A 25,396-nucleotide genomic window follows, 5' to 3' on the forward strand; every position below is an offset into this window, starting at 1 on the left:
GTGCATGAGGCCTAACAGGGCCTTAACTACAAGGTAGAATTTATTCCACCAATGTTTTCTTATGAACAGAGGAACCTCCGAGCTACCTCAGGTATTAGGACTAGAGATGAGCGAATCTATTCACAGATTCGGAGAGTCTTCGTTCCGAATCTCAGATTTTTTAGGCATCAAATCAAACCCAAATCTTTTCTGGTTCGATTCGGACGACTCTTGTAAAACAGCGCCCAGCGCATAAGCCATCAATAGTGTTCTGGTACCACCAGGCAGGAGGTAATCACAGTCAGTTGCGGCCAAGCAATAACCACAGTTTGCAGCGGCAACAATAAAAGTAGATACAGTTACAACTGACTCTTTATCAGACCGAGGGGACGGACGAGGGAAAATGAAAACATTTGTAAGACAATTAACGAAACGAGATAGTAGCTTTTCATTAAAAAAAATCTGTGTTTTAGAGGAATAGAGGGGGTATACTGTATACTACTTTGCTGTGAAATTGGATCAACTTTGGTTCAGAACGAATAGATTCGGACCAGAGCTGAACTTTTTGAAAAATTAGTCAAATCCAAAACGAACTGATTCTTGGAAGATTCGCTGATATGTAATTAGGACCCAGGTGCCAGTGCTACCTCTTTATGCCCTATCAATATATTGTACCCACAATGCAAAAAACACATAACCTAACAGGAATACTTGATTTAATTAATCAATCAACCAATATGAGTGCTATTATGTTCCTTTTAAATAGTTAAAGGTTTGAAACCGCACTGCTAATGGTTCAGTCAGACGCTGCACAAGTGACAGAAATAGGGTATTAGCCTTCGTCCTCCTCTCTCAAGGATTCGATCCTCCTCAGACCGCCTCCTCTGTAGGATTAAATGACCAGCATATAGCGAAGTACCCTCTTAGTTGTTAATAAAAAAAAGGTTTTATTCTACTCACAAATAGAGTTGAGCGAACACCTGGATGTTCGGGTTCGAGAAGTTCGGCCGAACATCCCGGAAATGTTCGGGTTCGGGATCCGAACCCGATCCGAACTTCGTCCCGAACCCGAACCCCATTGAAGTCAATGGGGACCCAAACTTTTCGGCACTAAAAAGGCTGTAAAACAGCCCAGGAAAGAGCTAGAGGGCTGCAAAAGGCAGCAACATGTAGGTAAATCCCCTGCAAACAAATGTGGATAGGGAAATGAATTAAAATAAAAATTAAATAAATAAAAATTAACCAAAATCAATTGGAGAGAGGTTCCATAGCAGAGAATCTGGCTTCCCGTCACCCACCACTGGAACAATTCTAGTAAGAAGCAGGGCGGCAATACCAGAGGGTTAGACGGATCGTTAGTGATAGGGATATGTGTCAAACAAGATTAGACGATATGACCAATAAATTTAGAGAGCGAGGCTACCCCCCTGATCTATTGAAAATACAGCGTAATAAAGCTGAGATTACACCACCAGATAGAACTAAGAAAGAAACAAGGATCCCCTTAGTGATTAAATACCATCCCTGGTCCCAGCGCCTTAGGACTATTGTTAATCAACATTGGCACATATTATCTAAGTCCTATCCACGGATAGGAGAGTTCCAGAGGCCACCCATGATATGCTATAAACGGGCAGAAAATATTAGGGATAAAATAGTCCGGGCGGATGTGGGAAGTAATAAAATAGAAAGAGGACAGAGTACTTTATCTACACCTAGACGGGGCACTTTTCCTTGTTTAAACTGTGTCAATTGTTCCAGCGTTATAAAGGGTTCATGTTTCTCCCACCCTCACTCAGGTGAAAATATTCCAATAAGGGGCACGTTCACTTGTGATAGTAGATTTGTGGTTTACATTCTTAAATGTCCATGTGGATTACTATATGTGGGGGAAACCTCAATGAGAATGAAGGACAGACTAAGTAAACACAAATCTACTATCCGTAAACAGAATTTATTACTCCCAATACCCCTTCATTTTTATGATAAAAAACACAACATCTCGCAGTTGAGGTATCAGATTATTGAAGGTGTATCATTACCCCGTCGAGGGGGTGACAGAAATAAATTGTTATTGAAAAGGGAGGCTTACTGGATCCATCGTCTTCAGACAATGGAGCCCAGGGGCCTCAATCGTGAGTACAATGTGTCCTGCTTCCTATAAGGCATTCGGCCTTATGCAATCTGATAAATATATTTCTTTTTTTCTTCAGCGTGATTAATCACTGCAAGAATGGACTATGTGACTGAAAATCTTCGCCAGTATAGAGTGGATATGTTTTTTGCGAATTTTCAATTGCGAATTTTCAGTTGCGAATTTTTAGTTGCGAATTTTCAATTGCGAATTTTCAATTTTCAATTGCGAATTTTCAGTTGCGAATTTTCAATTGCGAATTTTCCAATGCGAATTTTTCATTGCGATTATTTGATATGCGAATTTTATTTAATGAGGGAGGCGGAGCTTCTTTGATGATGTCAGTTCCTTTGTGTTTCATTTATGTATAAATAGCTGGAGTGTAAGATGTTTTATGCAGTCTGATGACAGCACATCTGTGCTGAAACGCGTCACTATGCCATTTTGAATATGTGACTGAATAAATCTACATTGTGATCTACATCAGCGAAGTGCCGGTCCTTTCCTTTGAAACCACCACTGGAACAGTCCATTCTCAGATATTTAGGCCCCGGCACCCAGGCAGAGGAGAGAGGTCCCGTAACAGAGAATCTGTCTTCATGTCAGCAGAGAATTAGTCTGCATGTCATAGCAGAGAATGAGGCTTCACGTCAGCCACCACTGCAACAGTCCATTGGCATATATTTAGGCCCAGCACCCAGGCAGAGGAGGGAGGTCCCGTAACAGAGAATCTGTCTTCATGTCAGCAGAGAATTAGTCTGCATGTCATAGCAGAGAATGAGGCTTCACGTCAGCCACCACTGCAACAGTCCATTGGCATATATTTAGGCCCAGCACCCAGGCAGAGGAGGGAGGTCCCGTAACAGACAATCTGGCTTCATGTCAGCAGAGAATCAGTCTTCATATCATAGCAGAGAATCAGGCTTCACGTCACCCACCACTGCAACAGTCCATTTGATAAATTTAGGCCCAGCTCCCAGGCAGAGGAGAGAGGTCCCGTAACAGACAATCTGGCTTCATGTCAGCAGAGAATCAGTCTTCATGTCATAGCAGAGAATCAGGCTTCACGTCAGCCACCACTGCAACAGTCCATTGTCATAAATTTAGGCCCAGCACCCAGGCAGAGGAGAGAGGTCCCGTAACAGACAATCTGGCTTCATGTCAGCAGAGAATTAGTCTGCATGTCATAGCAGAGAATGAGGCTTCACGTCAGCCACCACTGCAACAGTCCATTGGCATATATTTAGGCCTAGCACACAGGCAGAGGAGAGAGGTCCCGTAACAGACAATCTGGCTTCATGTCAGCAGAGAATCAGTCTGCATGTCATAGCAGAGAATGAGGCTTCACGTCAGCCACCACTGCAACAGTCCATTGGCATATATTTAGGCCCAGCACACACACAGGCAGAGGAGAGAGGTCCCGTAACAGAGAATCTGGCTTCATGTCAGCAGAGAATCAGTCTGCATGTCATAGCAGAGAATGAGGCTTCACGTCAGCCACCACTGCAACAGTCCATTGGCATATATTTAGGCCCAGCACACACACAGGCAGAGGAGAGAGGTCCCGTAACAGACAATCTGGCTTCATGTCAGCAGAGAATCAGTCTGCATGTCATAGCAGAGAATGAGGCTTCACGTCAGCCACCACTGCAACAGTCCATTGGCATATATTTAGGCCCAGCACCCAGGCAGAGGAGGGAGGTCCCGTAACAGAGAATCTGTCTTCATGTCAGCAGAGAATTAGTCTGCATGTCATAGCAGAGAATGAGGCTTCACGTCAGCCACCACTGCAACAGTCCATTGGCATATATTTAGGCCCAGCACCCAGGCAGAGGAGGGAGGTCCTGTAACAGACAATCTGGCTTCATGTCAGCAGAGAATCAGTCTGCATGTCATAGCAGAGAATGAGGCTTCACGTCACCCACCACTGCAACAGTCCATTGGCATATATTTAGGCCTAGCACACAGGCAGAGCAGAGAGGTCCCGTAACAGACAATCTGGCTTCATGACAGCAGAGAATCAGTCTGCATGTCATAGCAGAGAATGAGGCTTCACGTCACCCACCACTGCAACAGTCCATTGGCATATATTTAGGCCTAGCACACAGGCAGAGCAGAGAGGTCCCGTAACAGACGATCTGGCTTCATGTCAGCAGAGAATCAGTCTGCATGTCATAGCAGAGAATGAGGCTTCACGTCAGCCACCACTGCAACAGTCCATTGGCATATATTTAGGCCCAGCACACACACAGGCAGAGGAGAGAGGTCCCGTAACAGAGAATCTGGCTTCATGTCAGCAGAGAATTAGTCTGCATGTCATAGCAGAGAATGAGGCTTCACGTCAGCCACCACTGCAACAGTCCATTGGCATATATTTAGGCCCAGCACCCAGGCAGAGGAGGGAGGTCCCGTAACAGAGAATCTGTCTTCATGTCAGCAGAGAATTAGTCTGCATGTCATAGCAGAGAATGAGGCTTCACGTCAGCCACCACTGCAACAGTCCATTGGCATATATTTAGGCCCAGCACCCAGGCAGAGGAGGGAGGTCCCGTAACAGACAATCTGGCTTCATGTCAGCAGAGAATCAGTCTGCATGTCATAGCAGAGAATGAGGCTTCACGTCAGCCACCACTGCAACAGTCCATTGGCATATATTTAGGCCCAGCACACACACAGGCAGAGGAGAGAGGTCCCGTAACAGAGAATCTGGCTTCATGTCAGCAGAGAATCAGTCTGCATGTCATAGCAGAGAATGAGGCTTCACGTCACCCACCACTGCAACAGTCCATTGGCATATATTTAGGCCCAGCACCCAGGCAGAGGAGGGAGGTCCCGTAACAGAGAATCTGTCTTCATGTCAGCAGAGAATTAGTCTGCATGTCATAGCAGAGAATCAGGCTTCACGTCAGCCACCACTGCAACAGTCCATTGGCATATATTTAGGCCTAGCACACAGGCAGAGCAGAGAGGTCCCGTAACAGACAATCTGGCTTCATGACAGCAGAGAATCAGTCTGCATGTCATAGCAGAGAATGAGGCTTCACGTCACCCACCACTGCAACAGTCCATTGGCATATATTTAGGCCTAGCACACAGGCAGAGGAGAGGTTCATTCAACTTTGGGTAGCCTCGCAATATAATGGTAAAATGAAAATAAAAATAGGATTGAATGAGGAAGTGCCCTGGAGTCCAATAATATATGGTTATGGGGAGGTAGTTAATGTCTAATCTGGACAAGGGACGGACAGGTCCTGTGGGATCCATGCCTGGTTCATTTTTATGAACGTCAGCTTGTCCACATTGGCTGTAGACAGGCGGCTGCGTTTGTCTGTAATGACGCCCCCTGCCGTGCTGAATACACGTTCAGACAAAACGCTGGCTGCCGGGCAGGCCAGCACCTCCAAGGCATAAAAGGCTAGCTCTGGCCACGTGGACAATTTAGAGACCCAGAAGTTGAATGGGGCCGAACCATCAGTCAGTACGTGGAGGGGTGTGCACACGTACTGTTCCACCATGTTAGTGAAATGTTGCCTCCTGCTAACACGTTGCGTATCAGGTGGTGGTGCAGTTAGCTGTGGCGTGTTGACAAAAGTTTTCCACATCTCTGCCATGCTAACCCTGCCCTCAGAGGAGCTGGCCGTGACACAGCTGCCTTGGCGACCTCTTGCTCCTCCTCTGCCTTGGCCTTGGGCTTCCACTTGTTCCCCTGTGACATTTGGGAATGCTCTCAGTAGCGCCTCTACCAACGTGCGCTTGTACTCGCGCATCTTCCTATCACGCTCCAGTGCAGGAAGTAAGGTGGGCACATTGTCTTTGTAGCGTGGATCCAGCAGGGTGGCAACCCAGTAGTCCGCACAGGTTAAAATGTGGGCAACTCTGCTGTCGTTGCGCAGGCACTGCAGCATGTAGTCGCTCATGTGTGCCAGGCTGCCCAGGGGTAAGGACAAGCTGTCCTCTGTGGGAGGCGTATCGTCATCGTCCTGCCTTTCCCCCCAGCCACGCACCAGTGATGGACCCGAGCTGCGTTGGGTGCCACCCCGCTGTGACCATGCTTCATCCTCATCCTCCTCCTCCTCATCCTCGTCCTCCTCGTCCTCCAGTAGTGGGCCCTGGCTGGCCACATTTGTACCTGGCCTCTGCTGTTGCCAAAAACCTCCCTCTGAGTCACTTCGAAGAGACTGGCCTGAAAGTGCTAAAAATGACCCCTCTTCCTCCTCCTCCTCCTCCTCCTGGGCCACCTCCTCTTCCATCATCGCCCTAAGTGTTTTCTCAAGGAGACATAGAAGTGGTATTGTAACGCTGATAACGGTGTCATCGCCACTGGCCATGTTGGTGGAGTACTCGAAACAGCGCAACAGGGCACACAGGTCTCGCATGGAGGCCCAGTCATTGGTGGTGAAGTGGTGCTGTTCTGTAGTGCGACTGACCCGTGCGTGCTGCAGCTGAAACTCCACTATGGCCTGCTGCTGCTCGCACAGTCTGTCCAGCATGTGCAAGGTGGAGTTCCACCTGGTGGGCACGTCGCATATGAGGCGGTGAGCGGGAAGGCCGAAGTTACGCTGTAGCGCAGACAGGCGAGCAGCAGCAGGATGTGAACGCCGGAAGTGCGAACAGACGGCCCGAACTTTATGCAGCAGCTCTGACATGTCGGGGTAGTTGTGAATGAACTTCTGCACCACCAAATTCAGCACATGCGCCAAGCAAGGGATGTGCGTCAAATTGGCTAGTCCCAGAGCTGCAACGAGATTTCGCCCATTATCACACACCACCAGGCCGGGCTTGAGGCTCATCGGCAGCAACCACTCGTCGGTCTGTTGTTCAATACCCCGCCACAACTCCTGTGCGGTGTGGGGCCTGTCCCCCAAACATATGAGTTTCAGAATGGCCTGCTGACGTTTACCCCGGGCTGTGCTGAAGTTGGTGGTGAAGGTGTGTGGCTGACTGGATGAGCAGGTGGAAGAAGAGGAGGAGGAAGCCGAGAAGGAGGAGGTGGCAACAGGAGGCAAAGAATGTTGCCCTGCGATCCTTGGCGGCGGAAGGACGTGCGCCAAACAGCTCTCCGCCTGGGGCCCAGCTGCCACTACATTTACCCAGTGTGCAGTTAGGGAGATATAGCGTCCCTGGCCGTGCTTACTGGTCCACGTATCTGTGGTTAGGTGGACCTTGCTACAGATGGCGTTGCGCAGTGCACACTTGATTTTATGGGATACTTGGTTGTGCAGGGAAGGCACGGCTCTCTTGGAGGAGTAGTGCCGGCTGGGAACAACATACTGTGGGACAGCAAGCGACATGAGCTGTTTGAAGCTGTCTGTGTCCACCAGCCTAAATGACAGCATTTCATAGGCCAGTAGTTTAGAAATGCTGGCATTCAGGGCCAGGGATCGAGGGTGGCTAGGTGGGAATTTACGCTTTCTATCAAATGTTTGTGAGATGGAGAGCTGAACGCTGGCGTGTGACATGGTTGAGACGCTTGGTGACGGAGGTGGTGGTGGTGGTGTTGGTGGTACATCCCCTGTTTGCTGGGCGGCAGGTGCCAACGTTCCTCCAGAGGCGGAGGAAGAGGCCGAGGCGGCAGCAGCAGAATAGGCCGAGGCGGCAGCAGCAGAAGAGGTAGCAGGGGGAGCCTGAGTGACTTCCTTGGTTTTAAGGTGTTTACTCCACTGCAGTTCATGCTTTGCATGCAGGTGCCTGGTCATGCAGGTTGTGCTCAGGTTCAGAACGTTAATGCCTCGCTTCAGGCTCTGATGGCACAGCGTGCAAACCACTCGGGTCTTGTCGTCAGCACATTGTTTGAAGAAGTGCCATGCCAGGGAACTCCTTGAAGCTGCCTTTGGGGTGCTCGGTCCCAGATGGCGGCGGTCAGTAGCAGGCGGAGTCTCTTGGCGGCGGGTGTTCTGCTTTTGCCCACTGCTCCCTCTTTTGCTACGCTGTTGGCTCGGTCTCACCACTGCCTCTTCCTCCGAACTGTGAAAGTCAGTGGCACGACCTTCATTCCATGTGGGGTCTAGGACCTCATCGTCCCCTGCATCGTCTTCCACCCAGTCTTGATCCCTGACCTCCTGTTCAGTCTGCACACTGCAGAAAGACGCAGCAGTTGGCACCTGTGTTTCGTCATCATCAGAGACATGCTGAGGTGGTATTCCCATGTCATCATCATCAGGAAACATAAGTGGTTGTGCGTCAGTGCATTCTATGTCTTTCACCGCTGGGGAAGGGCTAGGTGGATGCCCTTGGGAAACCCTGCCAGCGGAGTCTTCAAACAGCATAAGAGACTGCTGCATAACTTGAGGCTCAGACAGTTTCCCTGGTATGCATGGGGGTGATGTGACAGACTGATGGGGTTGGTTTTCAGGCGCCATCTGTGCGCTTTCTGCAGAAGACTGGGTGGGAGATAATGTGAACGTGCTGGATCCACTGTCGGCCACCCAATTGACTAATGCCTGTACCTGCTCAGGCCTTACCATCCTTAGAACGGCATTGGGCCCCACCATATATCGCTGTAAATTCTGGCGGCTACTGGGACCTGAGGTAGTTGGTACACTAGGACGTGTGGATGTGGCAGAACGGCCACGTCCTCTCCCAGCACCAGAGGGTCCACTAACACCACCACGACCATGTCCACGTCCGCGTCCCTTACTAGATGTTTTTCTCATTGTTATGGTTCACCACAACAACAAATATATTATTTGGCCCAATGTATTGTATTCAAATTCAGCGGGATATAAATTTGAGGCCTAGTATTTAGGCGCTGGGTGACCGGTATGGATTTAGTGACAGAATTAGACTTGGAAATGCACAGAAGCGTGTGTGTGTGAAGTTATTCTGAATGACCCAATGTGCACCTTAAATATTATATACCCTTTTAGGGATAGATTTCAAATAGCTCTGATATAGCAGAAACCACTAAATTATGAAATTGCTAAATTGGGAATTGTATTTCAACCCAGAACAAGAAATGTGCTTGAACGGACACTAAATAACTCGCCCAGCTACAGCACTAACGAGAGATTTAGCAGGATATAAATTTGAGGCCTAGTATTTAGGCGCTGGGTGACAGGTATGGGTTTAGTGACAGAATTAGACTTGGAAATACACAGTAGCGGGTGTGTGTGAAGTTATTCTGAATGACCCAATGTGCACCTTGAATATTATATACCCTTTTAGGGATAGATTTCAAATAGCTCTGATATAGCAGAAACCACTAAATTATGAAATTGCTAAATTGGGAATTGTATTTCAACCCAGAACAAGAAATGTGCTTGAACGGACAATAAATAACTCGCCCAGCTACAGCACTAACGAGAGATTTAGCAGGATATAAATTTGAGGCCTAGTATTTAGGCGCTGGGTGACAGGTATGGGTTTAGTGACAGAATTAGACTTGGAAATACACAGTAGCGGGTGTGTGTGAAGTTATTCTGAATGACCCAATGTGCACCTTGAATATTATATACCCTTTTAGGGATAGATTTCAAATAGCTCTGATATAGCAGAAACCACTAAATTATGAAATTGCTAAATTGGGAATTGTATTTCAACCCAGAACAAGAAATGTGCTTGAACGGACACTAAATAACTCGCCCAGCTACAGCACTAACGAGAGATTTAGCAGGATATAAATTTGAGGCCTAGTATTTAGGCGCTGGGTGACAGGTATGGGTTTAGTGACAGAATTAGACTTGGAAATACACAGTAGCGGGTGTGTGTGAAGTTATTCTGAATGACCCAATGTGCACCTTGAATATTATATACCCTTTTAGGGATAGATTTCAAATAGCTCTGATATAGCAGAAACCACTAAATTATGAAATTGCTAAATTGGGAATTGTATTTCAACCCAGAACAAGAAATGTGCTTGAACGGACACTAAATAACTCGCCCAGCTACAGCACTAAGGACAGATTTAGCTGGATATAAATTTGAGGCCTAGTATTTAGGCGCTGGGTGACAGGTATGGGTTTAGTGACAGAATTAGACTTGGAAATGCACAGTAGCGGGTGTGTGAAGTTATTCTGAATGACCCTATGTGCACCTTGAATATTATATACCCTTTTAGGGATAGATTTCAAATAGCTCTGATACAGCAGAAACCACTAAATTTTTAAATTGCTAAATTGGGAATTGTATTTCAACCCAGAACAAAAAATGTGCTTTGACGGACACTAAATAACTTTCCCAGCCACAACAGGACAGCGGTAACGAGAGATTTAGCGGGATATAAATTTGAGGCCTAGTATTTAGGCGCTGGGTGACCGGTATGGATTTAGTGACAGAATTAGACTGGGATATGGCCAAAAAATAACCACACTATTGCTGGTTAAATGCACTTGGTGACGGGCGCAGCTTGCCCCTGATGTAGTATATGGCCAAAAAATGAACAGACTATTGCTGGTTAAATGCACTTGGTGTCACAGCTTGACCAACCACACTACTGAGGGTTAAATGCACTTGGTGACGGGCGCAGCTTGCCCCTGATTTAGTATATGGCCAAAAAATGAACAGACTATTGCTGGTTAAATGCACTTGGTGTGATAGCTTGACCAACCACACTACTGAGGGTTAAATGCACTTGGTGTGACAGCTTCACCCTGATGTAGGCTTTAGCCAAAAAACAACCACACCATTGAGGGTTAAATGCACTTGGTCGCAGCTTGTGCTGGCGCACCACAAGACACAAAATGGCCGCCGATCACCCCAGAAAAATGTGACTGACAAACGGTCTGGGCAGCCTAAAAACAGTGAGCAATTGAGGATCAGCAGCTCAATGATCCACAGCTGCAGATCGATCAGTTAATCAAGTCCTTTGGAGGAGTTAATCTGCCTAATCTCGCCCTACTGTCGCAGCCGCAACCTCTCCCTACGCTAATCAGAGCAGAGTGACGGGCGGCGCTATGTGACTCCAGCTTAAATAGAGGCTGGGTCACATGGTGCTCTGGCCAATCACAGCCATGCCAATAGTAGGCATGGCTGTGATGGCCTCTTGGGGCAAGTAGTATGACGCTTGTTGATTGGCTGCTTTGCAGCCTTTCAAAAAGCGCCAAGAAAGCGTCACAAAAGCGCGAAGAAAGCGACGAACACCGAACCCGAACCCGGACTTTTACGAAAATGTCCGGGTTCGGGTCCGTGTCACGGACACCCCAAAATTCGGTACGAACCCGAACTATACAGTTCGAGTTCGCTCATCCCTACTCACAAACAATGGTAGATCATAGGCATATCACAATTAGTGAAAACAACTTGAAGTCCTGTCCTTCAAGTTGTTTTCACTAATTGTGATATGCCTATGATCTACCATTGTTTGTGAGTAGAATAAAACCTTTTTTTTATTAACAACTAAGAGGGTACTTCACTATATGCTGGTCATTTAATCCTACAGAGGAGGTGGTCTGAGGAGGATCGAATCCTTGAGAGAGGAGGACGAAGGCTAATACCCTATTTCTGTCACTTGTGCAGCGTCTGACTGAACCATTAGCAGCGCGGTTTCAAACCTTTAACTACTTGACTTTCAGTGTGAATACCCACCACACTACACCGGAACCAGCAGCGCAGATAAGTGTCCGTGTTTTGGGACACAGGACTGACATTTTCATTTTTATTGTATACAATGTTCCTTTTAAAAAAATATTATCTTTATTAAATATGATTATGAAGTAGGGATTCAAATATGTTGTGCCATAATAAATATTCAATACAACAAAAAAGATAACTTTTTTGAATATGATGGTCAATTACATATGTGCCCTGTCGGTCTAGTTATGCTGGATTGCCTACTATCTATCTACATAAAGTGCACTAGTGCGGGAGGGGAAAAGGGGTGAAAAACAATTGCCTTCCTAGAACTCACACAAACAGAAAATCTGTTAGTCTTATCTACATACTAGTAGCAGGTATGGAGAAGACCATTCGATCCTGAAGAAGCAGTAACGCGAAACGCATGTTGAGGGGAAGTCGCCATTTTTATTCAACTCACGTTATGTTACTGATCGAATGGATTGACCATCATATGCAAAAAAAGTTTTCTTTTTTTGTTGTATTGAATATTTATTATGGTGCAAAATATTTGAATCCCTTCTACAATCATGAAAAGGTGCAAATTTTAAAATCATGTTTAATAAAAGATAATATTTTTTTTTAAAGGAACATAGTAGTACTCATATTTGTTGATTGACTCTTTATGCCCTGTGTCTACAGTTTTCGGATCTGCCGGTGCTTGGCACAGAAAGATTTTATTTACTCTCTGGCTATACTCTGTATTTGGCCCTGGGTGGGGGTTTCTGTATTGCATCTGGATTTTCATATGTAAATAGGAAGTGATCATTTGAATCCATTGATGATATGATTAAATGATACGTGCAATATTGTATCATAGATGCAAAAAAGTATTCCTATACAGAAATCCTGCCCACTCACCACCACATTTTTCTTCCTAGGGGGCAGTATTAGCAGCATTGGCAAACATTTAACATTGTCAGGCCAAACGTTGAACGGGCTTAATAAGGGCAGATATAGTAGAGCTCAGTCTATTAATTAACTATTTGTTATTGTACAATAACACAGCATTAGGTCAGACGGTGGTAATTATGAGCTGTGCCAAATGACAAACCCAGCTATGCTACATCCACAAGCCAGCTCTGATGCCATCTGTATCTTCCTCCCTTGTGAGCCAGAATTGTGCTCACAGCCCTTGTCGTTTCCATTCCCCAACTCCTCTTCGAGGTTCATACAAAGTGCATTACACAGCAGGGGGCGACAATGAGCTCAGAAGTAAGTACCTCCCGGGGTAAAAACAATGTCAAATCTGTGCTTTGTCCTGAGGCCTGATGGGAGTGACACATTTCTTCTTCCTATTGCACTGCCGTATTACAGTGGTGTTAATTATTTTCTGGTGTTTGTATCTGATTCCGCTGTATTTCTGGAACACACACGTTTAGATGGCGGTTTTCCTTCATTGTTGTATAAAACTTTGTTCGTTTGGAGTAAATGTGAAGAATTCAGCTGGAGCCGCAGAGCAGTTCAACAAACTCTTCCCATAGTTGTCCGTCTCCAGTGAAAATAACTTATTTCTTATGGGAATTCTGACCACAATGGAGATAAAACAGCCCACACCACAACGTACAGTACTTGGAGATTATTTCCCACAATTCAGGGGAGATTTTATCTCAATAATTCATACTGTATGTATCCTATATTATGATTCTTTTCCCAATATACTGCCGTTATTGTGGTTTTGTCGAAATAGTGTCAGAAACTATTCAGTATTATATTCTGTAACATTTATTTTCTATAAAATAGCATTTATTATTATATTCTATAGTACTCTATGCTATTGTTTAACATATTATTATAATATTCTATAGCACTCTATTGTATTCTAGAACATTTATTATTAAATTCTGTAGTACTCTATTATACTCTGTAAACACTTATTTTTCTACTTTTACTCTATTATAGTCTATAAAATATTTTTTTTGTTATTATATTCTATAACATTTATTATCATTTATTATTTATATCCTATAGTAGTCTTGCTTGAATCTGTGATGGCATACTTTAAAGTTAGCACATCTTAAAAGGCTATTTATATCTTCGGGGTCAATTTTTTTTCATAATTACATTTTACACATTGTGGGCTAAAAATCATTTTTTCATTTGGTCTTTATTAAAAATAATCACCTGTTCTGTCACAAAGGGTTAACTATTTGTATGTGTGAATGGTGCTTTCACTTTGTGTTGATCAGCTAATAAACCTTATCTTTAATTTACTAAAAGGGTCATATTGAGATAAGAGATAAGGAGCCGTCAGCTGAGCTGCCTGGAGGAACAGAGTGAAAATTCAGAGCCTGCTACTAGAGAATCTCAAAGCCACAGAGAGACAGGGATTCACAATTTTTAATAAAGACCATTTGAAAAAATTATTTTTTAGCTCAAAATGAGTAATTGTTCACACCAAATCTCACATGAACAGCACATCTTCTTCTGGCTGTGCTACGGTCTGCTGCAATTGGACAGTGTCATAGGCAGGGAGAAGGAGACGCCCACTGAGGAGAGCAGAGGTCTCCTCCTCCCTGTGCCAATACCCCTAATTAGCATATTGTGTTCCAGAATACACAGGGGGCATAGTGACGCAATGGAGTGGACTATCTGAAAAAAAAAAAGGTACTATTACTAGTAGGACTTCCTATAGTGCTTGTACACTGTAGGAAAAAGCTCCGGCCTATGAACACTCCTGCAGTCCCAGCTGCCAGAGAGGCTGGTGCCGTTTCCTATAGTGTGCAAGCACGACCACCGCTGCTGGATTATATGGTGGTCGTAACCCCTGGATATGAGCAGTGTATAATGTGATGGCAAAATGAATCCAGCCAGCAAGGGAGGCAATATGGATAATAACTAGAGATGAGCGAATCGAATCCCACAAAGTGGAATTCGATCCAAATTTCTGGATAAATTCGATTTGCCTTGAAGCCAAATTTCCTCGTGCTTGATTTAACCTGAAATATTATAAAAAACTAAAAAATTCTTTCTTACCTCCTCCATTTGCTTGCAATGGGCCGCCAGCCGCTATCTTGATTGAAGGTCTCAGCCGAAATCCCATGCGTGGTGACGTGTAACGTCACCACGTCGGCCGGCGTGATGATGTAATCTCACGCCGCGTGAGATTTCGCTCCAGATCTTCAAGCAAGATGGCGACAGCCGCCCCGTCACAAGCAAATGGACGCTGTAAGTTTGATTTAATCTTTTTAATGTTAATTTCACACAGTTTTTACACTCAGATGCCGCGATCATGTATGAACGCGGCATCTGAGGGGTACAATGACGGGGGCGGCGCTATCAAAGCTCCCTGTCATTGCACCTACTACTAAAAAAATGCTATTGGTCACAAAGCAAATTTTTTTGCAAAATTAGGCGAATCAGCCGAATCGAACTTTAGAAAAATTCACTCATCTCTAATAATAACAATACATTAGTAATAACTTTCTCTATATGATAAATGCCTTTTGCTAAAGTGAGACAACCTCTTTAAATCTACGACAGCTATGAGGCGGCCATAGATTTAAGTGTGTACAAGAGGGATGCACCTCTGCAAAACTTGGCACATCTTCCGGCAGTGCAGGGGGAAACAAGCCGGTCTTGATAAATGTTGTCCTATACATTTTTTTGTTTTACTTTTTACTCCAGATTGTTTTCCTTCCCATAAATCCACCCAATCTCTGTTTAATTGTACCCATGCTACTAGTTTTAAGATTGGCAAGTACTTTAGATAGCTGTTGGTCAAATGCTCCTTCAGCCGACAACCATTCCACCCGAGCACCCATACACATGCATAAGAGGTTTGGCTGAGGGTGCTTATGTCCTCAATAGAAAGAGGAGAACAAGCCACTACCAGGAGGAGGATTATCTCCCTTAAGAATAAAAGGTTTAGGCAAGTCGAGATCCAACATACCCAACATCTGCCATTGGGGAGAGTCCCTCCCACCGCCATATACATTGAATGGTTGGCCGGCAGTGTTGACATTGCTGACATTCATCTAATATGTATGGCCACCTTTACTCTACGCTTATTTTCTGACTCTGTTCTTCTCTCATCTCCAGTTTCCTTACCTCTCCCTCCCTCTTCTAGTCTTACCGCCCATACTCCTTCCTTTGGTATATATTTTCGGCACAATCCATTAGGCGCTACTAATCTGTCATTGCATGGTTATCAATCTCACCCATGTCATGTCAAGCAAATGGGCCATATTCATTTATGTACCAATCTCTCCTGGAAAAAAAAAAAATCAATGATCTACCAATATGTTATGCTAATTTCCGAGAGGCAATCAGAAGGAGAACAAAATTCAATATACAAAGATGGCCACACGAGTGTAATAAGAGCTCGCGATAATAAAGTCATGCATTCAGATGCCAGGCATGCACGCCCAAACAGAAAATACCAGGAGGAGGTGAAAGGGAGCGAGGCGCAGATTAATGAGAATATTCTGCAAATTGTTTGTTGAACACGTTCAAATGGTTGCTGAACTCTGTAGATTTTAATGTCACCAAACGCTCCCGAGTTCCTGCTCTGTGTTTAATGGAATTTATTTGGCTTTAGTAAATTTTAGAAGAGCTGCATTATAATCCCGTGTTGACAGTAGGCTTAGCAATGCAGAAGAACGGCACTCCTGTAGATTCGCAACTTCCCCTCTGTATTTTTTGCCATTATTTAATTTATTAGTATTCCAAGGACAAATGTATGAATAATGTACTTCATCTGTGAACTCCCGTAAGATAGAAGTGGGAGACTCCGAGTGTCAAAGGAGGGAACAGGCAATTATAAAACCAATTAGATTCTGATGCATTAGGCTGCTGGATGTATGTAATTTATATACCGCAGTTGGACTGTTGACAAAAATGTGCCGAGCTGGAAATGCATGGCGATTCAGTTTCATGCTGCAAAAAGAATTTCGGCTAGAACCTATGGTAACAGTCATGAACATACAGATGTAGCAGAGCTTATCATTTAAGCACTCATGCACATGGCTGTATTATGACTCTGTTCAAGCTCCAAGTTGTATGGAGCTGTAATTTGGGACCAAATGGGACTCTACGGTTGCGCTTTGCCATGGTATGTTCCATTGCTTAATATTTTAGGGTAATACCTTTATAAAACAGTGTCATATGGAGGCACCATATGGTGCCACATGGAGTGCCTTCAGCTCAGTATTGCATGGAAGTATGATGCTCTTGGTACTACATCTTCATACTTCTTCAAGGGCGTACAGATGCCAAGGCATGTAACACCAGATATCATACTACAAAAATACTTCTGTCATACAGAGGCACCTAGAGTGGCAATAGATCCTTAGTATGGAGCCACAGAGACTCCATATGTCACTATACAAGTGCCATGTGTGCATCGTCTGACTGTTTCTTTTACATACTGCACTAATGTTTTTTGAGTTAAAGGAGTATTCTAGTTTTAGCTTGTTTGTGGCATATTGCAAAATGTATACAATTTTTGAATAAACCTTGTGTAGGAATTCCTTGTAGTTTTTAAGATCTGTGTTTGTAGTCAGTGAATGGGGACTTATACTGCTTTTTTCATGAGGATAAAGGGATGCAAATCAGCCCCTAAAAAGCTCTGCCTCTGATGCCACCAGATGTAAAGTAGCTATCCTATGAGTCAATGTTCAACCCTTTAAATAGGCCTTGAATCATGACTTGGATAATAAATAAGCCAACATCTCATCTGCAGACAGCTGTTTTGGGGTGATTGGCCCTCACGAGTGCAGAGCAGAGAGTTCTGGCTTAACTGGTCAGGATTTGGAGGGTACTATCTCTCCTTACAAAGAGTGCCTTAATCTGTGCAAGGAAGGAGGCTTATAGGATGCCGATTAAGGCTATTTCAGAGGATAAAAATCTGCCCTGGTCATGTGATGGACACCTAGATGCATGTGCAGCGGGGAAAGAGGAGCATAGGATGGGAGGATTGGTAGTGGCTAAGATGGTGGTAGTAGAACAGCTCACGGCAGCTTGCTCCACCCTGGTACTCCCTAGGGCTGTGCAGTGACTGAAGGACACACCCTTTCTTCCCTCCAGGCTCCTGCCTGGTGGTAGTTGGGTGCCCTTGATGGTGAATAGTTGGTAGGATGCAAAACAGGAGGGCAAAGGATGAGAGATGATAGAGTCAATAACAAGGCCCACAAGTTGCAATGAATTAAGTTTTTCTTTACTGAATTGAAGATGATAGTAGTAACACATATGGTAGTAAAATGCACAGTTCCCAGGTATGTACAGTATATATCACAGTGTGATCCTGTCTCCATAGCAGTGTATAAGCAGCATCAATGATGGTAGTGGTAGTACTCCCTCTCTCTCTAAGAACACTTTGCAGTCTGTACAAAGTAACCACAGGAATGCAATTGGGTTCTTGTTAACCCTTTGTAAAGTTCCCGGAATGAGGGAGGCGCAGATCTAAGACGTGGATAGCCAGTTTGTCTCAAAGTGTGGTTGATGCAGGAGGCAATAATCCTTTCTATAGCAGCAAAGTTTCTTATGCCATAAACAAGCGAATACCTTGCTGTCTGAAGCTTGCATCGCCGGTTCTAGACCAGGGATGCCCAACCTGTGGCCCTCCAGCTGTTGCAAAACTACAACTCCCAGCATGCTTGGACCAGCCTACAGCTATTAGGGCATGCTGGGAGTTGTAGTTTTTCAACAGCTGGAGGGCCGCAGGTTGAGCATCCCTGTTCTAGACCTTCGTATCTCCTTCTCTTAGGGGTTCTTTAGTAGTGAAGTTGCTTCTTTGACAGCTGCAGCCTCTGAGACTGAGGTTTTCCGGGCTTGGGCCTGGTCTGCCCTCTGTGGATAAGACCTGTTTATAGGTCTGTGGCATATGAAAGGAAACCTATATGATATTCAGTAATAAACTGAAAATTATTGATTATAATCTAGTATATTAGAGGCCCTGTTCCCAGCGCATGAACAGTCTTTCCTCCTTTCCTAATTTTCACTGTAGGGCGTGCTGAGATACGGATCTTTACTGAGTACAGACAACGCCCTGTACGAATAAGACATCAAACACAATTTGTGCCCTAGGATTCTTTTACAGATTATTCTAAGTCCCTTACTTTACTGTACAGTTTCTTTTACTTTGCAATTGCTTATGTGTTAGAACGCATTAACTTCGCATTGAGCCGTAGTTTGATGATCTTCGTGGCCGCACTCACAGTTCATGGTTACTGCGAACCTCCAGGCACTGGGCCACAGTGTAAAGTATGTAGCAGAGGCCCAACTATGACACACTACTTATGGTATTGACCTCCTCATATGTGGCTCTCTGAGGCTCCTCGGCACTCTTATAGTTATAATCTGCCTCTATAGAACGATATTATATGTTTTCTGTATCTCACATATACAGTGTGTCTATCATGTAAGTTGTACATAAAGTGAATATAACTTATGGCTTGTGCACCAGTTTTCTGCTAAGATTTGGGAATTTTTCAGATTTCCTGAATCTCATGGCTCTTTTCCAAAAAGTGGGCAGAGCTTAGCGGACAGGACCTCCTCAGCCCAACACTTTTATCATAAATTAAATAGCGGAAATTATAGCTGAATTTTACACCAACTCATAAGTCAAGATGTGCTAAGATTATGTACCACAGATTTTTGTCTGCCATGAAATATCTCATGATGTTAAATGGAGTCTGTTACCTCCAAAATTATTAAAGTAAGCATACGAGCATATACAGTTAGTGCTCCGGAACATAAACAAAACTTTCCTGTGAAAATCTGGTTCTTTAATCCTGAAAATGTCACGGCTGTAAGTGAGCAACAAGAGCGTACACAGAGAATAGCAACTGACCGGACCCAAACTAGGGAGTATAAAGGGTGACCCCTGCCAGACACTAAAAGCTCTCCCTAAGCTGCTATGCCCATGTCCGGATCCAAATGGTGGATCGAGACATGCCCGCGTACCTGAGGCTGAAGACCGCTGAAACCCCTACAATAGTGGAAGGGGCACGGCCACCGGTGCCCTGCTCAGTATATGGACGGAACCGGGGTCGCCTCGGATCCAGTCAGCAAGTGACACAGAAACACACAATGTCTGAACACTTAACTGAGGAGCTGCAGCCGCAGTGAAAACAGATCCAAAGTCAGCAGACGATATCCGAAGTACTTGCAACAGCAGAACACAGATCCAGTGAAGAGAAGTCACACAGGAGAAGACACTCAAGCGAGAGATACAGCTCAAAATGAAGAGTATAATCCGCACCTCTACAAAGGAGGAGGGGTGATTTAAAGGCAGCGAAATCAAACACAGGAGGGACAGCTGGGAGGAAGGAAACCGAAAGTAAAGACCTCATCACAGAGTCGGAGAAACAGGGAAGAGAACTCCTCCAAGCTCTAGTAGTGACATCATCACAGGGGTGTGGAAACAGAGCTGTGAGAACGTCTCAAAGCTCTGGTAGTGACAGAAAAATGCATCTTTTTATCCTTTGTAATGCCGTGGGCTCCTATGACCAGTTTTGAAGACAGGCAGGGACACAAAAAAGTCACTTCAATACAGTTTATTGCTTGTTCCAGCCAACTTACAGTTCAGTTAAGCCGGATCGCAGCCGGGACAAGTAATCAGTTCATGTCATCCACAATAAAGTCAAGCAGTCTCGGGGCTTCACACGCGCCTTGAAGGGTGTGATCTGCAGCCTCTCACACAGCAGACTCACCCTGCATCATGCTGCTGACTTATAAACACAATCGTGGACATGGACCACATAAAAAAAAAACAGAGTGGATCGTGGGGAGTAACCAACCACCTAGCTTTTTGCTTACTCCCAGTAAAAGCCAGTCCCGGATTAGCCGTTACCTGCTTACTAGGTGACAACACTGTCAACTATCTACAGTATCTTAGTGGACACTCTAGCTTCTGGCTTCCACTCCTCCAAGGCTGGGTACCCTGTTGGCACATCTTAGGTGCACCACAGCAAACCACAATATGTATCTCCTTAATACGTTTCCTGCACCATTCTGGGAGATACATACCTTCTTTCATATACAGTATGAGGCCTGTCACTGCCTCACACCTGATACCGCGGGATAATCCTCTTCATCCTTTGGACTCTGCTTTGATTGACAGGGTCAGTCTTATCCCGACATCTTCTCCCCCGGCTCTCCAGCGAATGTGGAGAACAGCCCTGGCCTGACTTCTGTGGACCAATATTGATTATGCCCTGAAGTTTTAGCAATTGGTGCCGACGTGGGATTTCAGAACCAGGTCACTGTCAATCAAAGCAGAGTGGGAGGTGAATGGTAGAACAATGGTTCACCAAATTGCGTGACCCCATAAAGGTGCACACGAAAACTTCATTAGCATAGAGTGATGAAGAAAAATTTCTCTAGATTAGAGGACCGGATTTTCACAAGAAAAGTACGTTTACGTTTAGGGGCACTGACCCTACAGTAAATGTTTACAATTTTTGAGACTCCTTTTAAGAGGTATATATATACTATAAAGAATATATACGGCTGCTTATATTCAATCACTACTTTTGGGTGATGCTGAGCTTCTCTTTATTTTATTTTATTTTTTGCCCTTTATTTTTTTTGCCCTTAGAACAACTGTTTAATAATTACAGTTTGAAAAAGTGTCTCTCACCCCAGAGCCTGTCCTGTTCTGTCCTACATTATACAGACATCTCATTAATTTGGCACAGTGTAATGTTTTGCGCTGCAGGGAATCCGAACACTTACTGCCAGGTTCTCTACAGATATCACCTAAAGTAGGGGTGCCCAGCCAGGGGGTTACTCTGTTACCTGCTTGTAGGGACTATCAAAAGCAGACGTCCCCTTGTTAATCTTACTGTGGTCCCAAATCTGTAATTTCAGCGAACTGCTGTTTTCTAATTAATCTTACATGTCTTTGCATCAAGGGTATAAGGAAAAAAACTGCTTCCAGCACTACAGATTATTCTACTTACGTAGATCATGATGGATGATTTAAAAAATAAAATAAATCAAAAACTGTAAAAGAAAAAAAAATGTAAAGAAGATTAAAAGGGTATTTCCTTCTTGGACATTGATGGCAGATCGCTAGGATATGCCATCAATGTCAGATAGGTGCGGGTCCTAGGGAGAGCTCTGTTCTGGAGATAGCAGAAGGTCCCAGAAGTGGGACTTGTACCTATTTAACATTGATGGCATATCCTAACGATATGTCACCCCTTTAAGATTGCAGATTACATCATTAGAGGTTACATGAGATTCTAGCCTAGAGGTCAACTGTACATGTCATATTTATTGGATGATCATCACTCCCTTCAGTAAGATCTTCCTATGTTAAATATACATTATGGTGCTTTCTTACACATTTTTTTAAATAATGCCACTACATGGGTTCATTTATGAAGCAGTTGAGCCAAGACTAGAAATCGATGCAGCAGAATGGAAAAGATATGTTTTTCATTTATACTTCCAATTCCTTTTAAATCCACTTCTGACTTTGGCTAAAAAAACTGCATAAAAAACCCCCAGAAAACATTGATACAGATTTTCGAAGGGCCCGCTGACAGGTTTGACTTTCAGTGGCCTGATCCAGTTGGGGATCAGGCTATCAGAGCTCTCCACACACTGCATTGCCAGGTACTACTGCATGCTGCCTGATCTCCATTGACTATAATGGGACCCGTTGGTGATCCAGCCTCTTTTCTGGCATAAATGCTGGCTATCGGCTGTACAAATACCGCTGCATGCAACTTTTTGCTTTCATTTTTGCAAGCACGGCCACCGCTCCATTCACCTCTATGGGACTGCTGGAAATAGCCAAGCCAGTGCTTGGCTTTTTTCGGAACTCCCATAGAAACAAATGGCATGCGCAGAGATGGGAGCGGATCCCATAGATGGAACGCACACGTCTGACATTGCATATCCTAGTGAGATGATCTCCTTTACGAACCCCAATTTCTCATGAGAAAATTTTTAAAGAATATAGCTAGCAAAGCCCCTGACAGACTGTGAATCCCAAAACAACCACTGGAGGACTACATCTAGACACATATAGGCACCTTGTGACATATCATGAAAACATGATTTTTTTGAATAGATGGCCATTTCGTACCACACATATCAGGATACAACGAGACGAGAGGAAAGGTAAGGCCTATTTCACGCTGTAACGTGAATTCAACAGATTTGAGAATGAATAAGCTTACGCAGGCTTAGTGAATACATATATTTACTAAGTGTGATTAAATATAAGATAAAACAGAGAAATCGCATACAGAATTGTAAAAAGTAAATAATCATCACTAGCCTAAATATGGGGTAGAGATCCGGTCTACCACGTTATACCCAGTGATAGTCAGTTTGCAGTGTTCGCCAGCGAACACATGCGGGCTGCTATCTTTAGTAAAATAGACTCACCCGTCCGGCGATGCACAGGTAAGCCCTTACCTGTGTCGGGAGCTGGTCTGAAATCAAATGCAGTCACCGGGAGCTGGCAGTTCCGAGAACAGCCGCAGGGGGCCTTCATCGGGCTGTTCTCGGAACTGCCTGCTCCTGGTGACTGCATTTGATTTCAGACCGGCTCCCGACACAGGTAAGGGCTTACCTGTGCATCGCCGGAGGAGTTAGTCTACCTTACTAAAGATGGCAGCCCGCATGTGTTCGCTGGCTAACACTGAAAACTGACCATCACTGGTTATAACATATGACCAACACCCCAGGGTGTACAAGAGATAGTGCAAACAATACTTACTATATTTTTAGGCTTATAAGACGATCCTCTGTTTACTAAAATACCATTTTGCAACAATTACCTCAAGTACCATTGAATCATTACTTTTAAGAAAGTTCTATAGCAAAGTTGATAGGTTAAAATGGTAAGATGGTATTGAAAGGGTTAATAAGGAAAAGGGTGTGTGTTTAAATAGACAAGGATAGATAATTAGCTTAATATAGTCTAACCAATAGTATTGCATGAAGTTTAAAGGGAACCTGTCACCAGGATTTTGTGTATAGAGCTGAAGATATGGGCTGCTAGATGGCTGCTAGCACATCTGCAATACCCAGTCCCTATAGCTCTGTGTGCTTTTATTGTGTAAAAAAAACGATTTGATACATATGCAAATTAACCTGAGATGAGTCCTGTATGTCAGGGACAGGACTCATCTCAGGTTAATTTACATATGTATCAATTCGTTTTTTTTACACAATAAAAGCACACAGAGCTATGGGGAATGGGTATTGCGGAAGTGCTAGCGGCCATCTAGCAACCTATGTCCTCAGCTCTATACACAAAATCCCTATGACAGGTTCCCTTTAAACTTCATGCAATACTATTGGTTAGACTATATTAAGCTAATTATCTATCCTTGTCTATTTAAACACACACCCTTTTCCTTATTAACCCTTTCAATACCATCTTACCATTTTAACCTATCAACTTTGCTATAGAACTTTCTTACTTCTAGCTATATCTCAGCAATAATCTTTAACTTATCCTACGTTCATATCCTACCTCCAGTAGCTTCTCCCCTATCCTACCTATCACCAATAGCTTATTGCCCTGAGACTTCCGCTCATAACATAAAGCAGTCAGTCATTGCATACCTTGCAATGGCAGCATTGTGCACAATGAGACATGCAAGTGAGAGGAGAGTTACCTGGCATCCAGAAATGAGTTTTCAATTTTCATCACCCTAATGATAATGAGCTGGGCGAGCAGGTTCCTTCAAGCCATTCAGCCCCATTGTGGCAATTTGAGGCTCACTGGCTCTCAGGTCCTTCTGGATGGAGAGCTGGTCTTGCATGTCTCATTGTGCACAATGCTGCCATTGCCAGGTATGCTGACTGTACCTGTCTTATGGATGGGTTGTTGGCTTGTACTCCTGGCTTTTGGTGTAAAGCTTTGCGTATTGTCTGTCTACTTTATAGTATGAGCGGAAATCTCAGGGCAATAAGCTATTGGTGATAGGTAGGAAATGTGATAACAAAGTAAAAGATGATTGCTGAGATACAGATAGAAGTAAGAAAGTTCTATAGCAAGGTTGATAGGTTAAAATGGTAAGATTGTATTGAAAGGGTTAATAAGGAAAAAGGTGTGTCTTTAAATAGACAAGGATAGATAATTAGCTTAATGCCTAACCAATAGTATTGTAGAAAGTTTGAGTAGTGATTAATTGGTTAATTGAGAATTGTTACAAATTCCTAGTATTCAGGGCCGTCTTTAATATTGATTGGACCCTGGGCAAGAATTTACTTGGGCCCCCTGGATCCCATCTTCCCATGCAATCACGCCCTCCACCACAACACACACACAAAAAAAGTTGCAAGTATAAAATACCCCTTAGTGTCCCCCATAGATGAGCCCATAGTACTCCTCTCTCCTCTTCCCCATAGTACCCACCCCTGTATAAAATGCCTCTATACAGAGTCACCCATATAAAATACCCCTTCTTTGTGGCCTCAGTAGATGCCCTCATAGTGCCACCCAATAATGTGTCAATAAAAAGTGCCACCAATAATGTGCCAGTAAGAAGTGCCCCCACAGTGCCCCCAATGATGTGCCAGAAAGATGTGCCACCATAGATGCCCCCACAGTGCCCCAATAATGTGCCAGTAAGATGTGCCCCATAGATGACCCCCAATAATGTGCCAGTAACAAGTATCCCCATAGATGCCCCTTAATCATGTGCTAATAACAAGTGCCCCATAGATGCCCCACAATCATGTGCCAGTAACAAGTATCCCCATAGATGCCCCCCAATCATGTGCCAGTAACAAGTGCCCCCATAGATGCCCCACAATCAT

General features: G+C 44.3%; 1 protein-coding gene across 1 annotated transcript in view; it reads left to right on the forward strand.

Moving 5' to 3' along the window:
- MALRD1 (MAM and LDL receptor class A domain containing 1) overlaps positions 1–25,396 on the forward strand; it is a 500,726-nt gene that overhangs the window by 384,297 nt on the left and 91,033 nt on the right. The window lies entirely within an intron of this gene.

Source organism: Bufo gargarizans, chromosome 5 (genome assembly GCF_014858855.1).
Source record: "Bufo gargarizans isolate SCDJY-AF-19 chromosome 5, ASM1485885v1, whole genome shotgun sequence".
NCBI classification, from domain to species: Eukaryota; Metazoa; Chordata; class Amphibia; order Anura; family Bufonidae; genus Bufo; species Bufo gargarizans.